This window comes from Pteropus alecto, unplaced genomic scaffold (genome assembly GCF_000325575.1).
Source record: "Pteropus alecto unplaced genomic scaffold, ASM32557v1 scaffold33, whole genome shotgun sequence".
Classification (NCBI taxonomy): Eukaryota; Metazoa; Chordata; class Mammalia; order Chiroptera; family Pteropodidae; genus Pteropus; species Pteropus alecto.
The window spans coordinates 9745540-9752290 of record NW_006435762.1 but is presented as its reverse complement, the minus strand read 5'-3'; the positions used below and the strand labels follow the sequence as shown (position 1 = coordinate 9752290).

The following is a 6751-nucleotide window of genomic DNA, read 5'->3' as shown; positions in this document are numbered from 1 at the left end:
GTAATTTTAGTAATAGTACAAGCAGATAATAAAGTTACTTTAAATGTTTGAGTATAATGAGACTATATTTATATGCCAGCAATAATTACTTAAAATAAAATAGTTTTCATTTACTAAACAAAAAAGCATATTTTCCCTATTTGAATAATAGTGATAATATATCAAATATTGTACCTATGATGAAAAAAATCACAAAATCTTATTGGAGGACAAGGGAGTCTTGAATCATTGTAGAGTGGTTGGAAAGAGAATATTGTAAAATTTTAGCTTCTCTCTGGATTAATTTATAGATTTGTTACAATTCAGATGAAAATCTCAAGGGAGTTTATCTTGAGGAATTTGACAGTGTGATTCTAAAGTTAATCAGAAAGTATTAACAACAAAGAGCAGGCAAGAACTTAAAAAAAGTAAGATATATATTTTTATTTTTATCAAATAATCTGTGTAGTTTAAAGAATTTTGAAAAGGGAGAGGCATCTATTAGGGATCTTTGCACAACAAATTAGCCCAAATTTAACATCTTAAAACAGCATTAATTATCTCACATCATGTGATTGTTAATTTTATGTGTCAACTTGACTGGATCACAAGATGCTCACATATCTGGTGTCTTTGAGGGTATTTCTGGAAGAGAATAGCATTTGAGTATTGGTAGAGTAAAGCAGATTGCCCTCCCAGTGTGGGTGGGCCTCATCTAAGCTGTCGAGGACTGAAGAGCTATCTCCATAGCTTCTTTCAAGCTAATCCTTGGGACTGGGGGTAGGGGGAGGTATAAACTTCTTGGGGATATACACCAATACCTCTTGGGTGAGAAAATTTGTTCCCCTGTGTTTGTGGCAGATTACATTATTGTTTACAATTAGCCACCCCCCCATCCTCTTGTAAGAAGATTATAGATTATAATACATGCCCACTGCCATGTAATTTGCCTATGGAAGCAGTTGACTTCTCCACTGACTTGGGGTTTGACTATATGAAAGGCTTTGGCCAATGGAATTTGAGTGGATGTGTTGTGATACATTAGGGAAGCAGCTTTAAGAGGTCTCACATGTTTCTCCCAGCTCTCTGGCTTTTCTCATTTGCCATGAGAGTTGCTAAGTCCCACATAGGGGTTGATTCTTCAGCTCGGGACCTGGAACAAGACCCAGGGAGCTGCCCCGCAGCATGTAATATAAACAAGAAATAAACCTATGTGGCCATAAGCCATTGAGACTTTGTGGTTGTTTGCTTTTACAGCAAAATGACCAATTCATTGTGGTCTAATTTATTTTTTCTTGCTGAAACTCATGAAGTACAGCTATTTCAACACAAAACCTCTGATTTATGAGACTATTGTTACTGCCATGAGGTTCAAATGTCTATTAAGCAAAGCTTAGAGAATTGCCTTCTTATTACTCCCTGAGTCAGGGAAGGAAATGCACTCATTGTCTGAGAAAAGTATATGACTAGGTATAGAGGACATGGAAATGTATCTATGTGCAGAGCTATAGGGTGGGGTACCTCAGTTAATATTTCAGATTTTTACCCTGACATAAAAAATGGCATAAAACAGTAAAATAAAAATGTGAAAACTCTAATACATGTATCCTTCCTGCACTCGAAGAGTTTATAGGGCAGATGAGTAATCTCTTTAAGTAAGTATAGTATGAGGCAATAAATAATAGGCATGTTAGCAAGGTGTGCAAAGAAAGTGCTATGGAAGCTCATTAGAAAAGAGGCCTAGAAGGATAGGTAGAATTTGGAAATGCAGGGTTGGGGGCCAGAGCATTTTGCACTCAACCTGTAGATCTAAATCACAGAGGCAGGAAAGTGAGTGGCATGGATAAGGAGGGCCCAGTAAGTAAATGTGAGTGATTCTGTTTTGTTCAGTGTTTAGGAAACTGATGGGAGGTTAGGTTGGAAAGGTAAGCCGGGGCCCTGTTGTGGTCCTAGCTAAACAGTGTTGATTGTCAAGTGGCTAAAGAACATGCAGTAAAAGGGCTGAAGAGTGGATTTCAGCAGCATTTATTTTAAAAACAATGTAGCCATTTAGAATTTTAACACTTACAGTATGCATACATAAACAGGAGAATCAATTCAGATAAATTGTTTTCAACTCAGGCACGACCTGTTATGCGCCCCAAATGGCCTGTGTACACTAGCTGTGTGTGTATGGTTGCTAAACAATCATTGTGTTTATGAAGTCATTTCTGGAAAACAGCTTACCTGTTTTTTTAGTAGTGGCATTGGATGGTGTTTTCAGCCAAACAGCTTTAATTTCCTGTAGTAGTTTGCCCATTACTAGGGCACATCTTGCTATATACTTAGATCTCCTTGACATTTTAACTAACGATTAAAAAATAAGCAGTTAAAAAATAAGCACACAATGTAAATGTACTTAATGACACTGAACCGTACACTTAAAATGATGAAGAGTGGTAAACATTTATATTTTACCATAATACCCCCTCCCTGAAAATTTTCCTATGGGAGAATTTACAAATTAATAGAATTTTAGAGCTGGAATTTCCTCAGCTTATCTCTCAATGTCAACCCTGAAGGTGTCAAAGTTGACTATAAGAGGATGTGACATTCTAGCGTTAGCCAATCTCTTTCTGGTTTTTCCTGTCTTGCACGTGATGCTTCAGGAGTCAGGAAAATGTCTTCTCTATGTCTTTCCCATGTGAGTGTAGGGGATAGGGCAAAAGGGTGTGTGTGTGTGTGTGTGTGTACGTGTGTGTATGTGTATGTACGTGTGTGCGCGCGTGCGCGCGCACTAGTACGATTTGAGACCACTAAGCAGGTAGCCACACTCTGCTTCCTCCATCCTGGGGAAAAGTGCAGTTTAAAGGATCCTGGACATTTTGGGAGCGCCACTCAGCAACTTTAGCCGACAAACAGCAGACTGAGGGCGCGGCTGGAATGAAAAGGCTTTGGATCTCAATGACAGTAGATAAAAGTTGGAATAGCTCTGGCCAGGCTTCTGCTCTGAATCAACTTTCCAGGCTATATGACGAACAGCTCTCAGGACCTGTCCACTGGCGTTGGCGGTGGTGCATTCTCCTTTTGACTTGCACCTTTGTCTACCATTCCCGCCCAGCGCTGCTGAGCTCGCAGTGTCAGTACCTGTCCACCCGGCACCCGGCGCGCCAGGGATGCTGGAGCCTCTGGAGCCGCCGCCGCCGCCGCCGCCGCTGCGCCGCAGAGCCAGCTCCGCCAAGCACATGCGCAGTGGCGACGCCGGGCAGGCGCCTTCAGTCTCCTCTTCCCCCGCCTCCTGGTTCCGCAGTCACTTCCTGCAGCTGTTTCCCTGTGGGTCGGGTTGGACTGACTTTTGAGTCAGCCTTCAGCTGCGGAGAGGGCTCGGCTGGGGCCAGCTGAGAAAGTTGCACCGAGGGAGGCGGGGTTGAGCCCGGCCGAGCCGGCGCGCAGGGCAGACAGCGGCGGGCGTCCCTGGCGGACGCGGCGCCCAGATCCCCGGTGCGTCCGCGGGGTTCCGGTAAGTGCGGGCGATCTGGAGCCTCGGGGCATTGAGGAAGAGCTAGGACCTGCGGGGACTAGCGGTTCCTTTCTGCTGCGATCTTTCCACCTGCCCTTCACGTGACAGGCTTGCGCTGCTTTTATTTATCTGTTTGTTTTTAAGACTTTCACGTGCTCCATTTGGATCATCTAGGCGGGCAGCTGCGTTGGCCCTCGCGCTGGCCGCCCCCCTCTCCTGGGAGACGGGATTCCATCTTTCGTGATGGCATCCTTGAGATTGAGGTGCGTGTGTGTGCGCGCTTGTGTGTATGCATGCACATTTTAGGAATGTAAGGTATATGTGGGCGATGCTGAAGTATGTGTAGCTTTCATTCAATATGTAAGCGAGGCCCTAGGGTTAGGCACCGTTGAGACTGGAAAACATTCGCCAGTTTAGCAAGGCCTCGTCTCCCCCAGATTCCGGCGTTCTTTAGAGTCTTCCTTATATGATATACCTTACCTCAGCTGATTATTTTTCTGTTTTTCTCTCATGCCATCTGGCTGCGTTCTGATGGCCTCTGAATAATGCTCACCGTCTTTCCCTCATTTCCAGAATTTCCAATTACAGACTTACCTAGTTTGCTGGGGTGCCAGCAACCTTTTCCTTTACACTGTTCTTTTTGTAGATTTCTCCAGATGAGAAAGTGATTGTCTTAAACACAGTATGTGAAGGGTAGGCCCCAGTCCAACCACGAAAACTATGCCATGATCATTATTTTTCTTTAAACAGGGTACACCATGAAGCTTTGATTTTTCTTTATTGTCCCTTCAGACCTTTCCAAACCGGGACATTAGTCACCATAAATCCTTCATTTATGCCATTTGAAGCATCAAATAGATTGGTTTTTATGACCTGAAGAATTTTTACATCAGCCGTCAAGTTAGTTTCTTTTAATCTAACGCAGTAGTGAAATGGATCTGAGTCACATATGCTTTGGTCTCTCTATATTCCACCATTCGTGCTTTCACTGAAGGTTTGGGTTTGTTTCTTTTAGATTTATATTTTATGTTAACTTTTGTTTGCAAGCATACTAATACCTGATATAATTGTCATGCATTCTTTTTGGGAGTTGACATCATTTTGATTGTTGAATATTATAAGAATTTTGGAAGATTTAGCTGTACTTTAAAAATTATAAAGATAAATGCGATAATGGGTAAGTCTGTACCTGGTGAGAATTTTTTTCTTCAATTTGGGGGATTTTATCACCTCTGGAAGAGGGCTTCTTGTGAAGGGCCTTTGATGGAAATCTGTAGGCAACAATGGGAGACATGCTAGAATTTCCTCAAGTGGGAGTGAGCTTTCATAAAACAAGTCCAGACATGTCTAAACAATTGGTAGCGTTAGATTTTCAGTTTATATTGATGATTTCCTTTATCTAGATGTTTTGACACCCTCCTCTACCATTTCACTTCTGAACTGGCAGCTTATTTATGTCAATTTGGTATCAGTGTGTCTCTGTACAGGTAGAATGTGTAGTCTTTCAACAGTATGAATTATTATAATTCAGTAGTTAAACTTTTTGAAAAAAGTGGTCTTTGTCTTTTTAGTTTTCCTTCTAAAAATGTCCATAGATCTATCTTTGCTTTCTGAATGTGTATGCTTGATTTAATTGAGAGGAATAATACGATTACAGAGAACCTGACTTTTCAAACGTTCTAAATCTGTATTGCTGCTTTTTCTGTTCCCAGAGATATGGACAGCAGACTTCTCCTTAAGAATAAAATAGTATTGTTTTTTTAAGTGTTATGATTAATATGAAGTATTGTTAAATACTCTGACTAATAATTATGTACTTTGCTCTTGAGTACATTATTTCCTTGTTACATTGATATCCTCTGCTTCCCCCAAATCCTGAATTTAGTATAAAAGTTGTTACTTGATTCTAATTTCCAAGCGTGTGTACTTATTAAATGTGATAAAAGAGACTTATAACTTTTCAAAATTTACTTGGTTAATTTTAGTCAATCTGTGTACATATTTCAGATGGCAAATTTCAGCAGCTTAAAATAGCTGTATTCTCTTGACCAAGAAAAGAGGTTTTAATAGTATTGAGAGAGTGGAAGGAATATTGGATTTTGAAATACAGATTTTAACTTGGGTTAATTAGAATCATGGTAACTCAAAGTGTGTACTGCGGTTCATTTTGAGATATTCAGGGTTAGAAGATGCCATCTGGGTGGGAGGCAGGAGAAATCATAGATAAAATTGAAGAGGGATTGGACTATATTGGGTCTTTTCTGAGGGAAACACAATAGAGACTATCAGTTTAATAAGAAAGGGAAAGGAAATAGCTGAAAGACAAGAACTGGAATTATATTGGGGCTGTGGTAGTGTGATCTATTTCCTCATTGGACATTTATGTGCTACATTATTTTGTACAGGTAATTTACCTTTAGAAGGAGAGGAAATCTGATTTTATAGTGGACCCATGAATATATTCTAAGGCTATAGGAGATGAGATCCTAAACTCAAGGGCCTACAGAGAGCAGAGAAGTAACACGAATACAGGCAGCAGGCTGAGTGGGGATTGAGGTGGCCTGGAGAAGTCAGGCTTGGCTCTCAGGGGCACTACCCTTAACCACTACCTAGCTAATTCTTGCCCATGTAGCACCATGTGCCAAGTGTGCCAGATCATCCTTTGATCAAGAGAAGACACGAATATCTTGATTTTTAAATGTTGATGACTTATTCAATTTAAAAAATGAAAGCAAAACAAAACACTGTATATTCTAAACAGAGCACATCTGTGGCTGCATGGCCTACAGGCTATTTGCTTGCAATGACTCTGCTGTGAGGAGTCATTGGCTCAACTATTTAAATGTTACTCATTGATCAGAAGGTACACTTTAAAAAAAATTTTTGTCACAGGGTAACTCTGAGTTATTCCTAGAGTTCCTTGGTATTTTAGTTAGAAAGTGCTTTAAGGATTCTGAGAAGTGACACACTTTATTTCATTCTTTTTGATGTCATTTGGATAGAAAGACTAGTTTGGATGGAAAGGAGACATTTACTAAGGTTCTTAGCTGGTTGAATTTTGTCTATGCATGATTATCAAGAGTGTTTAAATGTAAGAGTGCCTGAGGCAAGGGGTCTGGACTAGGTGACCTTTGATGTCCATTTCGGCCATGTGACTTTTAGATTTAATTAGTCATGGATGCAGTACTATTAGTGTTCATGGGCTAGAGGGACCGTGGTTGGAGCTGTGCCAAGCATTATAAGCCAAAGCTATAAAGCAGCTCTCAGTGGAAG

The 6751-nt window shown here is 40.7% G+C and overlaps 1 protein-coding gene across 3 annotated transcripts in view; it reads left to right on the top strand.

Moving 5' to 3' along the window:
* Positions 1-3250: 3250 nt before the first annotated feature.
* ZMAT3 (zinc finger matrin-type 3) overlaps positions 3251-6751 on the top strand; it is a 34040-nt gene continuing 30539 nt past the window's right edge. The window contains exons 1-2 of one of the 3 annotated variants that reach the window (XM_015588558.2): positions 3251-3478; positions 3623-3741. The gene's annotated coding sequence lies outside the window, so the exon portion shown is untranslated. The remainder of the gene's footprint in view (positions 3479-3622; positions 3742-6751) is intronic. The other 2 variants (XM_006910851.3, XM_015588559.2) reach the window with 2 other exon arrangements.